The sequence below is a fragment of the Seriola dumerili genome, unplaced genomic scaffold, assembly GCF_002260705.1.
Source record: "Seriola dumerili isolate Sdu_G_001 unplaced genomic scaffold, Sdu_1.0 BDQW01001299.1, whole genome shotgun sequence".
NCBI lineage: Eukaryota > Metazoa > Chordata > Actinopteri > Carangiformes > Carangidae > Seriola > Seriola dumerili.
In genome coordinates this window covers 752,452-774,761 of record NW_019175554.1, presented here as the reverse complement: position 1 = coordinate 774,761, position 22,310 = coordinate 752,452, and the positions used below count along the sequence as shown (strand labels likewise).

General features: G+C 41.5%; 1 protein-coding gene across 2 annotated transcripts in view; it reads left to right on the top strand.

Annotated features, from left to right (window-relative positions):
- pcdh17 (protocadherin 17) overlaps window positions 1-22,310 on the top strand; it is a 57,100-nt gene that overhangs the window by 25,139 nt on the left and 9,651 nt on the right. The gene's annotated exons all lie outside the window — the stretch shown is intronic.

The window sequence follows — 22,310 nt, the reverse complement described above, 5'->3', positions numbered from 1 at the left end:
GTAGCAGTCAGGAAGAACTGTTTCAATGCAACACTGGTTTTGGATGTGTCCTGCCACATCCACCTTTTACTGTGTGTTGTCTTTTGACCGTCTCAAATAAAAGATCGCACCCATAGACAAACAGACACACACCCACACCCACACACACACACACACACACACACACACACACACACACACACACACTCAAAGCTGGTGGTGCTGGAAACTCAGTGAAAGGCTCTAACCTGCCCATTCCTGTTTCCCCACTTATCGCTGCACTCCCATTCCATCTCACCCTCTGCTGTGTTTTCACAGCCCCCCCTTTCCATGACTTTCATTCCACTTCTCCACCTATCCTTGTTTGGGGAAATCGATTGATGTGAGATTAGACAGTTAACTGGCTGCAGCTGGCTGTGTTTAGCCAATAACATGTGGTCTTAGCTAAGCTGTGGGGGAGGGCAGGGGCAGGAGGCCGAGGCATGGTGCAAGAGCAGTGATGAGGAGTGAGGCGTGGTGAACATCACTCTGGCAGTGTTCCAGTGCATCTTTATTAAGTTGCAAAGATACCAGCTGAATGCTGGAAAGCGGCAAGTTATGCATCACTTTGCGCTAATATTTATATTAGATACAGTATTATGATGTCCTCTCAAACTGCAGGGTCATCTGCTCAGAAAGGTCTGCTTTTATGTTTTATGTCCTCCTGCTGTTTATTAAGATGAATCATAAGATGGTCACCTTGTGTCTGAAAAGCTCAGGAGTCGTCCCATCTGCTACTTTGCCTTCAGTAGACCCACTCAAGTACAGGTAGTACAATATAATAATTTTATGGATAATTAATGAGGCTTAATAAAACAAAACTTAGACAAGAGATTTGAAAGAAATATGGTGTAATATGCTGCATGGCATTCAGATATTGCTATCTGAAGATCCCTGTGTGCACACTTGTCCTGTACACAGCAAAGCACACAGGTATGTCTATTATGAAATGAAAAAAAAGGAAAAGGGAGCTTGTCATTGGTCACTGTCCCAGGGGTCATTTTCCTGCAGGCTTATTTTCTTCACATCTCAGCACTTAGCATCTACTTCATAGGTCTCTCTCTCTCTCTCTCAACAACCCCCCTCCTTCCTCCTCCTCCTTCATCCCATCTTAAGTCCTCTGTTCCTCTCCAAGCATAGCCCTCCCAATTACTCTCTGTAGCTCTCTCTGCTTGCCTGCCAGGACACTGCGGCCTCATTCACTGGCTCAGTATAAACAGAACTACAAGTGCACAAAGCATGTAGTTCAAGTCCCAATCAATCCTCAACCCTGTTTCAGTTCTTAGCCTTTATAGCCACCAGGTTGTAGCCCACAGTGTATTCACATTGTGTGTATTTTCCCGTTTTGTTTGTGATTTCATCCTTTTTTTTTTTTTTTTCTTATTACACTTCTTTCCCCTCAGTTTCACAATTCATGCTCTCCTCTGCTAATGGGCATTGGTAGAACAAACATACGACTCCTAATTTCCATGGATGTTATTCATCTTCTTCTCTGATGTTCAGTTCGGTTTCCTTCCAGACAACATAATCTGGACATCTTCGCACCAGGGACCAGACGCAAATTGATTAATTAGGCCTGGAAAATTGGTAGCAATGTATTAATTAAGCTTAAGTATATCAAATGCATTTTTTGCCAGTTTTAAAAGGCGATTAATTGATGCTCCAATGCGCCTGCAGCAGACGCTGATACCGGCTTGTCTGGCTCCGGCGGAGTGGCTGGCAGCACATCGCTCGCCTCTGTGGAGACGACTGCCATAGTCGCTATCACGAACAGACAGGCGGCAGTGGTGTAGAGAGATGGTACCCACTGATAGAGCTGTCCAAGGAAAGGGAGAGAGAGGGATGATGGAAGAGGAGGAGGAAGAGCGTGGTGGGACGGATACTGTGTGACTGTACCAGCTGACCTATCCTAATTAGCTGCGATCGGAGTGTGATAATCAAACCACCTCCTGCCTTGTTTTAAAGGGAAGGCATGAGTGGGACAGAGGAGGGGGGTGGGTGTGAGAGGTGGACGTGCTACTACAAGGACAGCTTGGATACAGTGTAAGAGAGACAGCATGAGGCGTGTTCCTCTGACAGCGCAGTGGAAGACAATGAAATTGACTTTTCCTTGTTATTTGTGGCAGGGTGATAAACCCCCACCCCCATCCCTCAGCTTTGTGAATAGCTTAAATAAGGGAAATGTCATGCTTTGTCAGTCGCTCTCGCGCGTGCAATCTCTTGGTACATACACATCCAAACAATGCTGTAACTACACACATACAGTATATACTGTACACACATAAATGATGATGTCGGCAGTGTATTTAATTGTTACTTGCCAACTCTGTGTTTATGTGCTGCTCGTCCTCTCTGCTGGTGTTCAGTAATTTATAGGGCTGAGGGTGTCAGTGAGTCCTCTGAAGCAGATGCATGTGTAGTTTATATACTGTATCAAACGTGAGATTTTAAAGGGAAGTTTCTAAAACATGTTATATCTTAACAGATCTGAGTGAAATTCATAACTTTACCAAAGAGGAACTGAAGATGTTTCTGCTGACTTTTTGGCTTAAGAAGAAGAACAACAACAATGAAAAAAAACTTAAGTCCTTTGTTCTATATGAATCTTTCAGTTAAAGCTATTTATAGTAAGTAATATTTTCTATTTAAATAACTAGTATATAGTAGGATTTTGAAGCCGTTGCAGAGTGCTTTAGTGTTAATCCTTCATTTTTTTTTCAGCTTAAGTTGAAATTTTAGCCATTATGTATAGTACAGTACTGGCTTCCTTTATCCTGCATGAATGTGTCATGTCACATATGTTGTTGAAGTCCTGTTGACGTAACGACATCACAGGATATCTCACAGTAAGTGTTTCATATGAATGTGCCTGAGCGAACAATGAGAGCCCTTAAGAGCCCATTTATTCCTTAAGACATAGTGCTGATGAATTTCCCCACTATTGTTACTCTTATCATTAGCATTTTCAATTAAACACAGTAGCCAAAACAATAAGCACAGTAAATATTTTAGAAAAGCAATTCCGTGTAATGGATTTTTGAGTCCTTACAGTGTTACTGTGACACTTCTGAGCCAGATGAGGGCATGACTTTACACTTATTCATTTGTTAAACATGAGAAAATTAAGTCTTTTTTATGTTGTTTTTTTTAATAATAGTTTTTTTTCCTCCCAGTCCACACTGAGACCAAACACACTAAATATTCAGACTTTAATCTGTCTTAAATATTCACCCTTCTTCCCTTGTGGCGGTCTTAATCTTAAGACTCTAGCATTACTGTACTTTTCTAAAGTCTCACAAGTCCCCACTATCTCAGTCTTTCCCGTTTTTCTTTTTCATTCCCCACAGTTAATTTTGAGTCATGAGTGAACCTTTGATTAAAAAAAAATGCAATTGTAAGATTAATTGACTGGTCAGAAGTAAGATCAGATGCCCTTTTCACACTTGTAGCCATAGCAACCTCTATCCAGCTCACTGTGGCCTTCAATAAACCTTTATCTGACTGTTGGAAAAGGGCATTCCATTCAACATCATTCATTTTTCATGGACAGATAAATGCAGACATGTTTTCCGTGGGGTGGCTAGATGCATATTACATCTGTGATTTGAATGCTGCAGAGTTAGTATTCAAAATGCAGCACAATCAGCCTGTTGTGAATTCATTCTTGACATGTATGTCATTTTTGTGTCAAACAGTGCACTTAGGCCAATTATGATTTCAATAAATAATGCATCTTAATATGATTTGGAGATGCATACATTCATTATTCCCTTAAAGTCTTCTGTAGGCAATATTGAGCCTTAATTATGGCTGACTAATTGTACCTTTACAGGAAAAACTGTGCACACATGTGACTAAGACAGTTTAGCTTATTATTAGTGCATTAGAAACATTTATTCATATTTTAGTGACTCAGATAATTTACATTGTTTCAGAGAAAATATGTGCAAAACCATCGCTGGTTGCTGAAAGTGAAAAGTTTTAATGATAGTTTATCACAGTTTGACGGATGGGTTTGTATCTTACATTGTTTCAAAACAGTCATTTTCATGTGAGCTCCCGTTTAGGGCTAAATTATTGTTTACAATGTAAAGTTTTCAGTTAAAGAGAGAGAAAGACAGAGAGACAGAGAGAGAGAGTGAAGCTCCGAGTTCAGACACGGCACTATTGAATCCTGAAAACAAATGAACAAAGCAACACAAAATCTGGCTGCTGAAAGGCAGGCTGCTTGAAGACGCTCTTCTTCTGAGACATTGCCAGTGGGCAGTTTATCCAAAGTGGAGATGTGACGGAGCCGCGGCACAGCCAAAATATGACTCAGCCACATCTTGTGGACAGAGAAACTGACTTTTAGACATTTATTCATCAAGGCAAGGCAAGGTAAAGTGTATAGCACATTTCATACACAAAAGCAATTCAGAGTGTTTTACATAATGCATTAAAAACATAAAAAAAAGAAGAAGAAAAACAGCGGAAAAACATTAAAATGCAAATTTAAACAATAGAAACCTTTTTAAAGGAAATTAAAGAGGTAAGAGCAGAGACATAAATACAGGAGAAGTAAAGATGTAAGGGCAAATAGGTTTGTGATTTAAGGTGCAGTTGAAGGAAGGAAGTGCAAAAAGATAAAAGTTCCCAACCTGGATTTAAATGTAGTCAGAGTTGGTGCAAGTCTAATATCCCCTGGAAGCTTGTTCCAGCTCTGTGGTGCAGAGAAAGCAACAGCTGCTTGTATGTGTTTTAGGTTACACTCAGGGAGCAGTTAGCAGACGACTATCCGGTGACCTGAGAGGCCAAAATTGTTCATATAGTAAAAGAAAGTCAGAAATGTATTTTGGTCCTAAGCCACTGAGAGATTTATGGACAAGCAGCTGCACTTACACTCTAGATGAAAAGTAAAAACACAACTGTTGCTATGAGGAGTGCTGGTCCACTGACATTAGAAAAGAAAAAGTTTCTATTAATATATCCTTCTTACATGTGATATTTGTATATGTCATAATATCCTGTGTAATATTCAAACCTTTGATCAAGAGGCTTTATTGCAGTAGTACAGAAATAACTCCCAATCCTTTGTAAATGTCTCTATCATCAGTGACAACAACAGATATAACACATTTATCATTGATTTACACTTTTACACATTTACTACAAAAATTAAGAATTGAAGATGGAACCATTAAGAATCATTAAGAAATCTCAGAGCACAACCTGTATCATTTTTCTAAAACAACCTCTTATTAGCAAGTTGGTTCAATAAACTTGTTGAAAGCCTCCGTCAGGGTGTAGCCTCCAGTGCAGAGAGAGCCCTGCTAATGTGTGATTCTTCACACGATGCTAAAGTAATTGTTCTGCAGGTTAATAGACAAACATCTGCTCGGAGAGAGAAGCTTCATTTATGAGCATTGTAATTAGTCAGTTTACAAACATTACTCTAAACAGGTAGCATATGGAGGAGTCATAGTTTCATGTGATGCTATCACATCTGTCTGTTTAAACATGATTAACTGAGGCCATCAGAGTGTGTTTACAGCGATTGTTCCAGCGGAGACGTATATGTGCGTCATTCCAGAGAGAATTCTCGCCGCAGCATCAGCGTGAGCAGGACTCGATGTGTCGCAGAGCACCTCTTTGCTCTTTGCTCTATTCATCAGTAATCATTTATTAAAACATTAGGATCTTCTTTTTTCTTTTTCTTTTTTTCCTCTTTATGAAGTTACTGTCATGTTCTAATCTCAGACCACTTTAAAGAACTTATCCAGATGTCTGTCACGTGGCCTCGGGGGGAAGATTGGAAAAACAGGCAACATCTGAAAACAGCAGCCGGACGCTCATGTTTCTTCTTGCTGTTTGTGTGAGCCATTGGACAGAGAGGATTTGTCTGTGAGCCTTTCATCTTCCCCTTCTCCTCATCTTCTCAGCTCTCCATGGCCTGTCCCTGGCCGAGCTGATAGTCTGATTCATGGCAACATCACCAGCTACTTTCCTGGTGGGGAAAATGAGAACCATCAGCAATCTGGACTTCTCCAGGATGCATCACTCAAAGTCAAATAAGATTTGTGTGGGAGTGCATGTGTGTGTATGTTTGTGTGCCCATACACATGTGCCAGATCGTGTGTTCACCCCATTCTTTGAGGATATGGCAGTATTGCACAGCAGTGAGGCGATTTGCGGCTAAGCTAGTGGAATCCTGTGGAAAGCCTAAAATCTTGTGGGGTGAAGGGAGGGGAAATATCACAGTCTTAGGATTTCTTCTCTCTCATTATGGAAGATTTAAAGGGATTAGTCTATTTTCTTTAATACACCAAGTTTTATTAAATTCCATTGTTATGATTGTGGTTCATGAAGGGTAATGTCCATTCTTGTGTCCTTCTTCTTGTGCCGAGTGTGTGTGGGGGTGTGTGTGTGTGTGTGTGTGTGTGTGATGGTAGGCCGGGCTAGCTGTGGGGTGTGATTTCCACCTCCTAAGCCCCAGCCCGCCTGCATGGCGGCTCACCCCCTGATCCTCATTCAGCCAGTGAAGCCTATCTCAAGCACTGTGGCACCACAGCGTTGGAGGGGATTGATGAATATCTCTAACTCTTACCACTTGGGCTATAAATCTCTGACATTATCCCCTCACCCTGGTAGCAGCAGTGAATAATTATGGCATGTTTATGGAAGCAATGAGTAAAAATACGTCTTATTTCACTCAGAGCGCCATTACAACCTCTCATCATTACATGATTGGACTTCTCATTACTGGATAAAAAAAAAAAGCAACTTTTGATGCCATTGAGAGTACTCTTTCTCCTGCACCTTCCAGTAAGGCCTGCTGCCCCTGAGTGCTTACAGCTGCCCAGCTCGCTCTCCTCACACCACTCCATAATGAGAACATTACAGGGTATTAATCCAAGTGTGTGCTCACTCATATTAGACACTGAAAAACACACAAAGCTATTAAATGCTGTGGGAATGTTATTCAAGGCCCATTAAAAATATATAGTTGCATTGAGTATGAGGATTAGTCCAGAGTCATGGAGATTTAAAGTTAATCACTCTTCAACTGTATTGTTAAAGTTTCATCTGCTGTCATGTCCAGTGAAACCTCAGTTATTATTTTTTTTGTTCCTCTTAGTTTGTTCCACAATGCCCGTACTCAGCTCTCTGGACAACAGATTTTACATGCATGGTATCAAACACAGTTTTAATTTTAATTTTTTTTTAATGCTGAACTGAAAGTCTAGCTGCAGATGCCTTTGTCATTGTTCTTGCCAGAAGCCCAACCTGCAGATGAATTGGAGTTTGTTTGTTTTAATGCCTCATTTGTGTGTAATAGAAGTCAGAAGCTGAAGCCGGGCGGTTTGATTAGTTTGCATATTTCATGTTTATACTTTATACATGCACACAGACTCGCTTGCTGTAAACACACGTGAGATATATTCCCCCAAAGCACCAGAGAGAAAATCCAGTGCATTTATCAGCTCCATCACCACAGCAGACGATTGTTTCTGCTCTCAGTTGTTCTCTTTGTAATCACATGAACAACAACCTTGTAGATGTGGCGTCTGTGCTATAAATGAAATTAATTAACATTTTGTGGCTGAGCCCCATGGCATGGCAGCCTACGTTTTTTTTTTTTTTTTTTTTTTCTCCAGGCATTAGCCTCTCATTGAACAGCTTAGTTAAATTTGTGATTACAGTACACACAATTAGGTTGTTATCGTATCTTTTGATGCTGATTTATTTTAAGATAGAAGATCTGCTGCTGAATTCAGAGAGTGGAGACTTTGCTGCAGTTTTTTTTTCATCTCATGGGTGGTACCAAGTGAGCTTTTACTGAAAACAACAAACAAGCTGGATGGTGAATCAGAGCTTTTCAGCCCTGTGCTTGTGTCTGTGTGTGTTGGAGATTGACAGTAATAGCTCCTGCGAGCAATCCGAGACTGATTTGTAAAAGGCTGAGTGGATGTGTTTTAGAACATGCTGCTGCCTTCCACACATTTGCACACATTTGTCCTTTTGTACATTTCTTTGGTGCATTAAGAAAATAATTGTGAAGTTCTGAGTTGCGGGATTTGAAAACTTGGATTTTCTCTCCAAGTTTTAAAAGGGTTAAACAAAGGAGCATTCACAATACAAGTAAGTTTGTCGTCACAGCGCCTCTCTAAGAGTATGTGTGACAGAGCAGCAGAAGAGCTGTTCCAGTATCTGCTCTCAGTGGGTGAAACATGTTGTCCAGCACAGCAGTAGGGAGGATACAACGGCGCAGATTATAATGATACAGAACATCGTCACTTCCTGGACCAGAGCCACTCTGCAGCCATCTGTCCTCTGTCCACGGACAGCCGGGCATTTGTGTATGTGTATGTGTGTGCGTGCTTCGGATGTAATTCTACACATTAACCACACTCTTTTACATATGCTTTGCTAGCCTCTTTTACTTCCTCCCTATCATTTTTCCGTCGTATACCTGATCATTCTCATCTCTGTAAGCACTGTTTTACGTGCCTTGAAAAGTGGTTTGAAATTTGATGATTGTTTAAACAATTTATCAAGTGAAAGAGTTGCTGCTTACACGCTGCAAACAAACTGACTCAAAGTGCAAAGAGCTGCTTGCTTTGCTCATTATGCAGTTACATCAATAAGAATAAGTTAGTTGGTTTATTGATATTTGTCATGATTTTCTGTCTTTTATAGCCAAAGACTAGTTGATTAATGGTAGAAAAAAATAAATTAATGAACAGTTAGTAGCTCTGCAGTTGTTGTAGATTTCTGTTGGTATTGTACCAGTCAATGCAGGGCTGCTATTAGTAGTTTTTGTCTCTTGAGTTTAGAGATGTGACTGAGACTGATATTGTGGGGACTTGGGGACTTTATCACGTCTCTTTTATCAAATATTTCATTTACAGTTTTATGATTTTTTCTCTTTTGCTTCTTGTTTCTGGTGCTCCAGGCATCTTCAAAAAAAAAAAAAAAAAAAAACTGGTGACGGACAATGGGTTCCAGGGACCGCTACCATTGTTAACAAGACTGCCTGAGTGAACGTGGCGGACCCTCTTAGCTTAAATGTTTCAAAATGAGATCCACTTCACCAAAGTCAGCGAAACAACTGCAAAAATGCAGTATTACTCCCCATATGCATCAACCACCCATAATGTTAAAGAAAAAAAAAAAGGTGCTATTTTTGATAACTTCAGAACAAGAGTGTGGCGCCACTCTCTGTCCACGAAACTGAAAGGGCTAAACCCAGTGGAAAAAGAAAAAGCAGCATGCTCCACCTCAGCCACCACTGGTGTTGCACCTGATTCTATGACCTGTAGTAGCACAACCATTTTGCCTTCAGGTAATGTTAAGTGTATTGTACATGCAAAAAAAAAAAAAAAAACGATAAAGTATAATTAATATTATTTTCACCGTGTGGTTTTTCCTTGAGTTTCTGCAGCAGTAGCACGGCACCCCCACTGAGGAGCAAAGTCATTTTCCCTTGCAGCAGTAAGAAAGAAAAAAAAATGCAGGCAAGGTTAATGAATGCCCTACACCTCCTCAGCTCAGTAGAACCTCTATGGATTAGGTATGCTACTGAGTGGAATAAAAGCAGTGCATATGTTTTTTTTTTTTTTAAGTAAGATATTTTAATTTCCCACCAAACTGCCAAAAATCATTCGATAAGGGATTTGAAAGCATTCAGATTCAAAAGGGGATTCAGGTTTGATAGAAGGTTAATCAAACCCCATGCCTATTGTGGATCTCTTTCAGACCACAAGAAATGAATCTTCCAAAAGCCCATGTCGTAAAATTAAAGAAACATTACACGTAGCATCTGCACGCAGTTATACCAATGTTTCTGAACCGATTTTGTGCCACAATCAGCTTACTAGTTCATATATTTCTGAGATTTCAATCACACAACGCTGTGGCTTGACATATATTGTGGTCAGTTATATTATATCGAATGCGGCTACATTATTAATTACAAAAACACCAAGGGACAGATTGTTTGATCAATCTTGTGCAGGCCGCTAAAAACTGGGAAAATTGTTCAGCTTTGATTATGTGCAAATGAAATGCATTGTAACAATTTCCCTAGACAGTGAATTCAGAACAACTTCCATTGAATCAGTTAGATATAAGTGAAGGGCCCCCTTTTGTCCAGGCTGTTTCCTCGGCTGATGTGAATGAATATTTGTGGTGCCCTGGGGCATTATTTCCCCATGTTACACTGCATCAGGAACCAGAGAGATAAATGGGCCTGGCCTGTCCAAGGCATCAGGACTTCTTCTCTGTTCAACCATAACTAGTAATGTCCTTTCATCCACTGCCTGCAGTGCTATAGATAATGGAGTATTTGAAGAAGAAGAAACACTAAAACAAAGAGAGGGGATGTGGTTTATGTGATGACAGTGGATGGGATGATCTGAAATGTCAGGGAAGAAGAAAAATAGGACGTATGAAACGGTATATATCATTAGGGCTTAAATGTATGAAATAAATATAAACTCGAATATGTGGGTTGAAAGAAACTGGGTTGTAATGAAGAAAGAAGGAAACACAGCAACCAGTTGAGAAGTGATAAGATGATGAGAAGAAAGAGCTCATATGTGGATGGATGGATGGATGGATGGATGAATGGATGAATGAAGAGGGGTGGGACAGCAGGCAAGCTCCATGGGAGATTGGCTTAAGTAGCATTGTGCCTGGCTCCCTGCAGTCACTGAGCCACCAGTTCAAATTTAAAAGAAAGACATGCCTGGAACCAGTCACATGTGCACACACACACACACACGCACACACACACACACACTCGTACCGTGAGACGCACTCACAGGCGCTGTGAGGGCATAAAAAGACTGTCATTAATCTGACCTCCACAGCTGTAATAAATATATGTGAAAGCATTTTTCACTATAAATAGCGCTTTGTGGTATCTGTGCAGATGGCAATACACAGCTGTATGAATGTCATCAAATATGTCTGTTACACTTGTGGCACTGTATTATAGCTTCCCTGTGCTGACGGAGATTGAGAGGGAGTATGTGTGTCTCGGCAAGTATGCGAGGATGGTGACTGGGAGTGTTTTTCTCTGATAACCTCAGTTTGTTACTTTTTGATCCTGCTAAATTAAGATAAGGGGCTTGGTTAATTAAACTGTCACATGGCAATACCTTGAGGAATTGCGAGGCCAACACAGCTTTAATTGGGTGGCTGCTACTGTCCCTGCGCTCTGGGTAGCAGCCCCACAGAGGGGAAAAACACCCTCATGGCTACTGGCAACGGATGGAGGAGTTGAAGGAATGAAGAGCTTGAACATTCAAATGAAGACGGCTACGGCGGAAACGGGGTGATCTGATGTTAAATGTGTAGGAAATGATGTGCCCTGCTCAAAACAAATAAAGACATAATATACCTAACATGTGATTCCTGCTGCGGTTCTATGACAGGCTGAGGAGCATGTTAGACTTGAGATGAGGAGTATTAACCGCCGCTTCAAGTATGCATGAATGAGAGTTGTGTAATTTCTCTGTGCATCGCAGTAATCTCTGCGGTGCATTAGTTGCAAAGCGGGTCTCCAAAGTCCCACAGACAATGTCAGCAAGCTTAAGATGCATCTGTAATTACCAGCAGCCAATTAACAGCTGACCTCACCATCCCACCTCAAACCACAACAAAGATCTATTATGGAGATTTAGGAGGCTCGCAGTGTAAACAGCTAAATGCGATGGGTGTTCATACAGTCCTGATGGGTGTTTGCGCCTCCTGTTCTGGTTTACACACACACACACATCATTGAAATTCAGACCACGGTGAAGCAGACGGTTGAATGTGTTTGCAGATGTGTATGTTTCTCTGTAACAGGGTTTGAAAGAGTCCACCTCTCAGTCGATCAGCCTGTACATGGTACTCCCGCTAGTTAGCACCTGGGCATATACACATTTCTGAGGCGCTACACATTTGCTGCACATATTAACTGAAACGTCTGCAGCTGTATCTGATATATAGTTTTAGAAAATACGCGTTGCTGTGATTATTGTGGGATCTTAGAGACATTGTGGGGGTTGTTGCTGAAGGAAGTATCCTGGATAGCATAAAGCCCGTTCTGTGGTGATGTTTTGAAAACAGTAGTCCATCTGTCCCTGAAGGTGATCAAAATCTGCCTTGATTAACAAGTGGGAAATCTGGGTGATGGTCCCCTGTGTTGCCTCTCATCCCCTCCCAAGTGGGGATCAAAGAGGATGAAGTTTTGAGCCTGGGGATAATCTAGTTCCCTAGATTGTGATAATGCTGCTCAGGATGATCATGTGGATGAGAGCCGGTTCGGGTGCGCTCGTGGCTGGTTGTGGGTTTGTGCTTGCGTGTACTTGTGTGCCTGCGTGTTGGTGCTCAAAAGAGAAGAGGCAGACAATAGCAGAGCGAACCAGCGAATTAGCACACATAGACTGACGGAAAATACACTCTTGCTGTTGCTGTATCTAGGCAACCACATCAGAATTCAAGACATATCGAACAACAGGTGATTGCCACCATCTTCCTTTTTTCAGCTTGGAGCTGCTAAATTATGACCACTTCTACTCAAATATGAATTAATATACAACAATTTTCAAGTGGCTATAAAATTAGACAAATCCCACTGAATATAGATGCTCATTTCATAGAGAACACCTTGTTTACAAGAAGATACATTTGCAGTGTGAAATCTAATCAAAGCATTTAAATTGTAAAAGAGTAATTTCTTGCAAATAGCTGTGACTTGGCCTGTTTGTGATCTTTGTGTGTTTTCCTTTTCCTTGCGACTCACAAACAGTTTGTGAAATGACAGTGAGCTTAAGCTCTGTTGAATCTCATTTTAGTTTTAAGTTTCCCGTTGTTCCGCATGGTCTCTTCCCACCCTGATCCGTGTCTGGTGTTGGTGTCCAGCTGTTCCATCAGCACGACAAGTGGTTCAGGAAACTCCCTCATTGTTCACTGACCAATCGCAAACCCACCAGAATGCTGTCAACGAGCATTTTCCACCCAGTGGTTTGCATTTGCCTGCACCTGTGGTTTTAGCCCAGAGGGCAGGGGATGCAGGGGAGGGGTGGCAGAATGGGGGAGAGTCTGGGCATTGAGGTGGAAAGACAGCCAGGGTTGGGATTAGGCTGTCTTTCTGTCTGTCGAGATTAAACAAAATAGATTCATTGTGAGTTTCTCCCGTTTTGTCGTGTTTTCCTCAAAATGCATCACAGGACAGCTGAGCCTTACTTCCCGAATTGGCATTTTTGTAATTTGCATGAACTCGTTGGAGCTTGGAGGCAACTTACAGTTGTGTGTGCATGCATGCATGCATGCATGGGCCCGTGTGTGTGTGTGTCTGGGCATGTGCTTAGTAATTTGACAAGCAAAATAAAGAACTTGTCCAAACAATCTAGTAGACATGACTGGAAAGAGCCTGCACTGCGTTCATGGAAATCCAGCATTTTCAACTACCTGGACAGTTGAAGCATTTTTTGTCCAATATATCCTGGAATATGAAGAAATTCCACTAACTGACTTCACTGACGTACAACATGTTGTAACACTGTATCATACTGCAGTAGAGAGTCTACTGTGGAGAGTTACTAGAATAGATATACTCTGCACTGCAGTGCTTTGCTAGCCTGGGTTGTGAATCTTATCAGGCGGAATTGTGGTAGTGGATTTTGTGTGTGTGTGTGTGTGTGTGTGTCTAAGTGTTTGTGAGCTTGTGTGCCTGCGTGTGTGTGTCCAGGCCCCTCTGGAGTCCATTAATCCCAAATCTAACAGACTTACTGCAGAGGCAGCCTTTGATGTGTGCTGAATTCCTCTCTGGAATATTGGATGCTGCTTCCATAATATCCACATCCCTTTCTATCATCAGGAATGCATTGTTTTGTTTTCTCCCCCCATGATGCCAGGATTGTCCAGCAGGACAGGTGGCTGATGTGTTATGAGTTTGTTTACAATTCAGGTGTATTTCCACCAGTTCTCTGATCTGTAATTTTACATCTCTGAGCTCTTTTAATCCCATTCTTATCTTGTGTAAGCCTTCTAATCTTTGACCCTAATCTTAAACCACCACATCGAATGGGGCAGCATGGATGGAGGAGAGTTGTTTTTCTCACCTTCAAATTCAATGCATACATTTGTCAGAGAGAGCCAGGGTCCTCTAGTCTTTGGGTTTTCTTTCCCAAGAGCCAAATCTGAGAGGTATTTATCGCTATATATATTTCTATTTATTTATGTTTTTATTGCAGTGGCCTGGACTTGAACCCAGCCTATTTTAAAGTCTCGTGCTCATAACCCATGGGTCTCAGGAGTGAAAGAGATGGAGAGGCAAAGAAAGTATAAATTAGATGGTGAGATGGAAAACACATTTCTATTTGAAATGATTATCCCCCCTGATGGGTAGACTAATAGACCTTTATTGCATTTCCGTCAGTTTCTTTTAATCTAATCATACTTATAAACAGACGAGTGAGAGTGTTAGCGTGCGCTTATGTTTATCCATACAGAGACGCAAGCAACCAGTGTCTAGACTGCAAACACAATTTGGCTGGGGCACAGAGGAACATCAATGCTAAAGCAATGGTGCTGAAACACAAGGCATGGTCCCTGAGTCTTGCACTGAGAGGAGAATGTAGTGACAGACAGACGGCGATAGGAGGAGGAGGAGGAGGAGGAGGAGGAGGTACAGAAGAAATAGAGGAGAGGTTGGCAGAGCTCACTGTGGCTAATACATCCAAAGTGTGTCAGTTAGCTCTCTAAATGTGTTAGGCCCTGGGGCTGAGAAAGCCAACACCATCGACTCAACCTTCCTCCCTCCACCTTTCCACTTAGCCTCTGTTCAACACCTGCCAATATCCTTAGGGGAGGTACACTGCTGTTCATTGGCACAATTGATCAAATGCCGACATGCTAAAGTGTACAGTTTTCTTATTGCTCATGAGTACATGTGCTAGAGGATGAATTTAGAGTGCTGTGCAGCTATGGGGCATGGCAGGTAGATTTACAGGTGGTGTGTCTTCACATTTCTCTCCCTCTTTCAAGGAGATTTATCACAGTGTTTAGCAAGCAGTCAGGCTGAGGGCAACACTCTTTTATTACAGTGGGTAATGATGATATTTCATTTGATGGTGTGATACTTCAAACAGTATCTGTGTCAAGTACAGTGCAAAGAACAAGTACAAGTCATTTGAACTTTACTATTTATATTTTCAGTATTGATGATGGTGGACATTATAAATGTAGGCAAAAACTTTATTCGCCAAGTTCTGTGTAAGTCGTGCATATTTCCATGTGATCTACTGAACTCAAAAGAACACATTAATGATAGTATACACAGCTAAAATGCCTGTCTCTATGTGCTCTAGTGAGTCAAAGAAGAAAAAAAAAATGAAAATATCTGTACACATTAGTAACCAGGCTGGGTCTGTCAGATGCGGCTGTTTGAAAACATCTGACTGGTGTCATATCAGGTAAATGTGCTTAAGCTCACAGTGTGTTTATAGCTGAATTAATGTGGGAGAAGTACACAACAGATCTCTCACACTGATTCCCTGGGAATTACCTGCAGCCTCTTCTGTGGGACCTATGATTAGTTTGTATCAGTTACACAGCAGCAGACTCGTGTGTGGTTAGAGTTTTTACTCCACGAGGCTCTGGTGGTGGTAGCGCATTCTGCAGAGCTGAATCCAAATGAAAACAGTACACATCAGTGGTTTTTCTTAAGAATTTTAAATGAATGTTTTTGTTTTTCTGCATTATGCATTGACTTCTAAATAATTTAGTTTTGATTTATTATATAAAAAACGCATTCCTGATATTTTCTGTCACTTTTTCTTTTTGATGTCTGCAAACATTTTTCATAACCCAGCCATGACCAATTCATTCTTCCAGGCTTTGGCCACTTGTCTATATTGCATTAGGCTTGAATGTCAAGCCTCTCGACACCCACCTACCCTGTCTTTATTGAGTTTGATCTGTTTCAGCCACTAAGAGGAAGGTATTGCTTGAGGCGGCAAGCTGTCAGATAAGCATAAGGCTGACTCAAGTTTCCCTTTGTGCATTTTTTGCGTGATTTAGATGAATTCGGTCACCTTAATGAATTTTGACACAGAGCTCAGCTTCATTCAACACAAAAAATGATCAGGTCAATTGATACCACGGACCCCTCGATGCAACAGGAAGGACAACACTAGCAGCAGTAATAGTGTGCAGTGTATGTGTTGTTGTATTACAGTGATGGTTCTGTTGAGACAGAGAATCAGAAGCACTTTCCCTAATCCTGCTAAAGCAGTACACATGGGAATGATTACTTGCACAAAGCCATGACACCCTGAGTTGTTCAAATCCCTTTGTTCAAAAGAGAGCGACAAACAGAGAGGCAGAGAGAGAGAGAGAGAGACAGAGAGAGAGGGACCATAAGAGAAAGTGATTTAATTCAGAAAATGTGACAGGATTGTATGATGTCTTGTTATTGTATGGACCACTGAATGAACCCTTCACAATGCTTCATGTTTATCCTTGTTGTCGCTAGACCAGTTATCAGGAGCGGACCACAGCGCCTCATTTTAGGCACTAAATCCAATCAGTTTAAGAAGAGATCCCACAAATCTAGAGTGTTGGAAATAGCATCATTAATGGAGCATGGTTAAAATGTAAAAATATGGTGGAATGAAGCACTTCAAAAGACGACCCTCTGTGAATTAGCAACAAAAGGTTTCCCTTCATTCTCTCTTTAATAGGGTGTTTTAAACCTGTTTTCTCCTTGGATAGAAACAGGATTTCTGTAATGAGCTGGTGACTCATAGATTCTCTCGGCTTAATTTTTTTCTAATTCCCTGCCCCCTTCCTTTTCTCTTTCTCTCTCTCTCTCCCTCTCTCTCTCTCTCTCTCTCTCCTCTCGTCCTCTCTCTGTCTCATCTCATTCTCTCTCTCTCTCTCCCTCTCTCTCTTTCTCACTTTATTTCTCGCGCTCACTATCTTTCTAAATGGGCCATGGCAAGTTTCCTTGCCGACTACTGGGGGGAAGGAACTAGATTAAGGCTATTAACAGGCAGGAGGATGCTGATCAGTCTTTCTTGTCTCTGGTCGGATGTCTGGTCCGCACTGTGCTCTCTTCAGTTAGAGGCACTCTTCGAACTTAGTGTTTGTTTATTTAGTGTGTGTGTGTGTGTGTGTGTGTGTGTGTGCATGCGCACGTGCGGTGAAGGAAGCGTTGTTTGACTGAAACAGCCCATTTGATTCCTACAAATATGCCCAAATACAATCTAAGGGTGTCACGCAGCGTCCAAAGCAGCCAAAGATGAGTACACTCTCGCTCACATCTGCAAACAGTAAGTAGTAGTGAGCAGAATAAAACATGGTGCAGACATGCTGTGTCTGTTTATGTTGCTTATGAGTGAACATGCTGCGATGCACACACAGTAAAGACAAGACACACGCAAGCACGCTATATTTAGATGACAAACTGCCATAAACCCAAGCTAAAGAGGGGAGAAATAAACAAAAGAGAAGGAAAAAAAAAAGCAAGGCGGTCCAGAAGCATCCCCTGTCACGGTGCAATCCCCCATGTCCTAATTACACAGGCTTAGAGGAAACGGAGGATTAGCCACTGATTCACCACGCTTCTCGCCTCATCTTCTAATAAGTCCCCTCCTTGTCTCCTTGCCACCCTTTGTGCCGCCCTCCATGTCTCTCTCCAGGTAAAGGTAGCAAGATACTATTGACCTGTGGCTTTCTGCCTCTTTTTGTTCCTTGTGGCTAACATGTCTGCCTCAGACAACACCACTTAATCCCAGAGTAAAAGTAGGCTGTGCAGCAGACTTGTTTTGTTAGCTGTTCTTGTTATTTTATGTTCAATATTTGGACACAGGGCAGTGTTTGCATCAGTAATGCATAGGATCCTATTGTTACATGTACATGCTTTGTTTTCTACGTATGGATTTGTATATGTTTGTCCATGTGCGCCTCTTTATAATCGGGTAAATATGCATATTTTCATTTTTCTACTGGTCAGCTTCAGCTGTAATCTCTAGAGTCCATGTATTCATCAGTGTATGCAGTAAACTGATCATGTTTTATTTATGGCAAAATAACTTTATTTACATATCATGTGGAGACAAGCTGAGAAAATTGCTGATAGAGGCTTTCACACAATATTGAGATATTGAGCTTCTTTTTCTTTCTTTTTTTTAAAGTAATCTTCCTACCTTTATTTTTTTATTTACAGCAGCATGCATACTTTCAATTGGAAAGGGCACAAAAACAAGTTGATGTATTATAGATAGTATATCGATATGGATTTCTTACAGTTTTCTGCTGTATTTGTGAATATGAATAGTAAAGAAATATTTTTATATTATAATGATAATAAAGTTTTATGGTAATATTTTGAGTGATCATCTGTAGCAATAAATCTGGACTGCAGGGCAGGTTTAGTTCAGATTTTATATCTTTATAGCAAAATACAGCATAAACTGTAGATATAGCATGAGTGTATAGGGAAATAATGCACATACCTTCACGGATTTGCCATATATACCCATAGATTATAGTATCTCACTCTAAACTATTTATATTATTCTCTTCCCGGTTATAGCTTTTACATGTTAATTGTTTGATAGGTATAAATAGCTTGCTGATAGCAGGAATGATGTAAGGGCTGTTCCTCTCAGACATCTATATCTAATCGCTTGCCTGTGGCTGCTCTGCTGCAATTGCTCCACCATTAGAACACTTAAAGAGTGAGAGAAAGAGAGAGTTGAGAAGAGTGAGCTTATAGCTAGAGGAAATGTGAATTATACAAGGCCTTGAGTCACAGGTTGGGAAAGAGGCTCAGGTCTTTTGATAGGCTGAAGCAAGGATATTCCTTGGCTGACCTTGCAATATTTATTGAGTCCCTCTGACTGCTGTGAACAGCGAATTGCTATACATTTCCCTACACCCCCAACCACAACCCCCCACCTCACCCAAACCCACCCCTCCCAAAAAAAAAAAAAAAGAATATACAACTGGTTTCTGGATGTTTTCTTCTTCCCTGTTCTTCTTCCTCTCGCAAAAAAGCATCTCAATAAAGAACATGTAAAAACCTGGTTGAAAAGTTTGCTCAGACACAGCAGTGGGAATTTTCTGAACAATGTTGTCACACATCACAGATGTAGTTACAGATAAACATCAGTTTGCCTATTCTCAGCGCTTTTTGGCCTTGGAAAGGTTCCCATGGCCGTTGATCACTGTTGAACCTGTTTGTTGAGGTTGTTGTTTTTTTGTTTTTTTGTTTTTTTTTCTAGTCTGAGGTCTGATCGTCAACAGATAACAGAGAAAAACTGTGGGATCTTTTCCCCCTCTCTTTTTTTTATCAGGCAGTTGTCTCAAGGCCTTCGAGACCTTGGCTTACAGTTGAAGCTCACAGAAACCATTGATGATTCAGATTATAGCACACGTCTCAGCTGTGAATGACGAGTCTACAGCAGGCAGTGAAAACACACAGAAGCCAAGGAAAAGCTATCCATATTTTAATGGAGTATCTTTAAATGAGATTCATTAAAAAACAATCAATACGCCCTCAAGTTGCAGACACACTGACACTGGCAGAGTCTAAGTGCACATTCCATTCTGCTCTATTCAGATGCGAACAGGCAAACACACACACGCTCACACACAAACTTGTACTCATATGGAGCAGCCTTTATATAACCGGGTAGGTCGCTTGCAAACAAATTTGTATTTAGAAGGACCACACTGTGCATTTTAGGGCCCTCATTGGCGCTTTGTGTTAAAGGCAAAGTGCTGTTTGATAACATCAACCTGGCCGTCCACATCCCCCTCATCTCTACAGCCCACAGACCTTTCCGGCCACCCACAGCAAAGCGCACAGCCCCTGCTTGCTCATCATTGATTAGGCTTTGTGTGTTTGTTTGAATATGAGCTTATGCTCCTCTTCTTCCTCCTCCTCTTGGGTTTTTTTATCCCTCTCTCTCCTATGCATAAATACTCTCTCCTCGGGGTGTTCTTTGAACAACTTAGGCAGGCATTAGCTGACAGAGGGGCCTGCAGTTTGTGAGGGAATGCCTGAAGAGAGGACGTGTTTGATCCTGAGATATACGTCCTTGATTCAGTGTCGGCATCTCCAGCCACCAGGCAGCCCCGCCGCTGCTGCCAAGCATTTCCTGCTATGCATCGGTGTTCTTTTGCCTCCTACTGTGATAAAAGCTATTAACACTGGAGGGAGAAGTATCCTTCTCCTTGTGCTAAGCCACCAACTGCACAAAACAATGCAGATCTACTCCCTCAACACACAACCACACTAACAATAGAACTTTGAGTATTATCAGAATAATAATTATGTCTTTATAATATTGATACAATTAAATTATTTAGATATATTATAGTGTCTGTGGGTGTTGATGACAAGGATGTCAAATATTCTTAAGTCATGAGAGTTTTGCTTGGAATAAACATACATGTATTTAAAACTGCCATTTCCTCTGATTTACCCTTTTAAATCCCTTCATGGGCGCTATTTTACTGCTGTAAAATAGGCTTCAAACAAAGCAGTGGGCCAGCATAAAATGCAGGTCCCACAGCAAACTGTGATGACTAAACCAAAACAGCAGTTTCATGGAAATACTATTGCATTGCAGGTGCTTGAAATAATGTTGGCAAAACAGACAGGCCAACTGTCGACAACAACCTGCCTTTCCAGCACCACTCTTGTTTTAGAGTCATAACAGTATCGGGTGCAGTACTGCACTTGAGTAATGTTCTCATTTTCACCATAACAATGCTGCGTAAGGAGAAAGGAATATAAACTAACTGGATCTATATCTGAAGCGATTGGTGAAATATAACATTCTGATCTCTGTGGACCTCGGTCCAACCTGATCTGCCTCAACAATGAATACCATATTCTTTTTTTTTTTTCTTTCTTTTTTTTTGTATGTAGCCCCAAAACAAATTAGTCACCCAGTTTACCTTGCAAGCTGATTTCTTAGAAAACAGAAAGAGGAATTTCCAAAGCACAGTCTATTCCCTCAGACCCAAAGTTTTTGAAATTCTATCTTGAACTGTAGTTGTTTGGCAGACTGGCGACCTGAGAAGTCATAAGATATTTACTAAACATTAGGCTCAGTCACAGTGGAGACTCTCTCATCTGTGCAATTCAAATATTTAGTCACCCTGATTGGGTGTGAATGTCGGGGAGGTGGGGACCGGGGGGGGGTGGGCTGTGCATGGATCAGCTGGGTGAGATAACAGTAGGCGAGGAGATTAAAAACACAGTAACACACACACACATGCGCATATAAACACACACTGTGAGCTCCCTCAGGTGAACAGGTGCAGTCATGGTCTGTCACAGATGCTCTGCACAATTTGTCAGCTGCCATTCCTCCTGTCCACCTTGGGTGGGTTGGGGAGATATTCACCACAACACAGCCTCAACACACAAACACACACACACACATTATCCAAAATCATTCTCCAATCTCATAGGCTACTTTAGTAGCTCATAGAGCTGCCTAATGACTACCCAGGTGTGCACGATGGTAAAATGATTCACCAGCACTGTGATGGATGCTAAATTGTTATGTGTCTGTAGCTTTTTACTTTCTTGAATTTTATTTTTGGACTGTTGCTTTGCTAGCTGTAACATGTGTATGTACTACTCTCTCTTCCTCCCTCCCTCCCTCCCTCCCTCCTCGGGAACCACAGTGTGTGACAGAGGGACATTAATCACAGGGCTGGGTAATAAAGCGAGGAGGGATGGGCATGTAGGGCCAGGGGGGCAGGCGTCTGGAGGGAGAAAAGGGTGTTTAGGGAAATCACACCATGCTTTATGACACACACTGATACACAGGCACACTTTTTACACTCCTAGGTTTCGGTGCACATCCTTCACGCACCATACTGAGACCTTCCACCCTGAAAGTTTGAAATATTAAATTGAGCAGAGGAGCAAAAACAACTCAGGATCCTAGGAAAGGTGGCCATTTACTTTCTATTAGCCTGTGTTGAGGGAGAGCCATGCGCCTTCTTGCCCACCTATGTGTGATTTTACGTGGCCTGTGGCCCCCATTAATTAAGTGTTCATTTAGTAAAGGACCTTTTCTGGAAGGAAAACAGAGGGGCATTTTTGTATAATTTGGAAAGAGATGAGAGGCATTTTATGGCTCAGGAGAAGAAGCGCTCCCAGTGTTGCTGTGATGCTGAGATGGCTGCGGGAGGTTTTCATGATACTGATAACTCATGATATGAGATGGCGATAAAATGCAGCTGTATATCGTTAGTTGCTAAATGACAGTAGAACACACAATTTA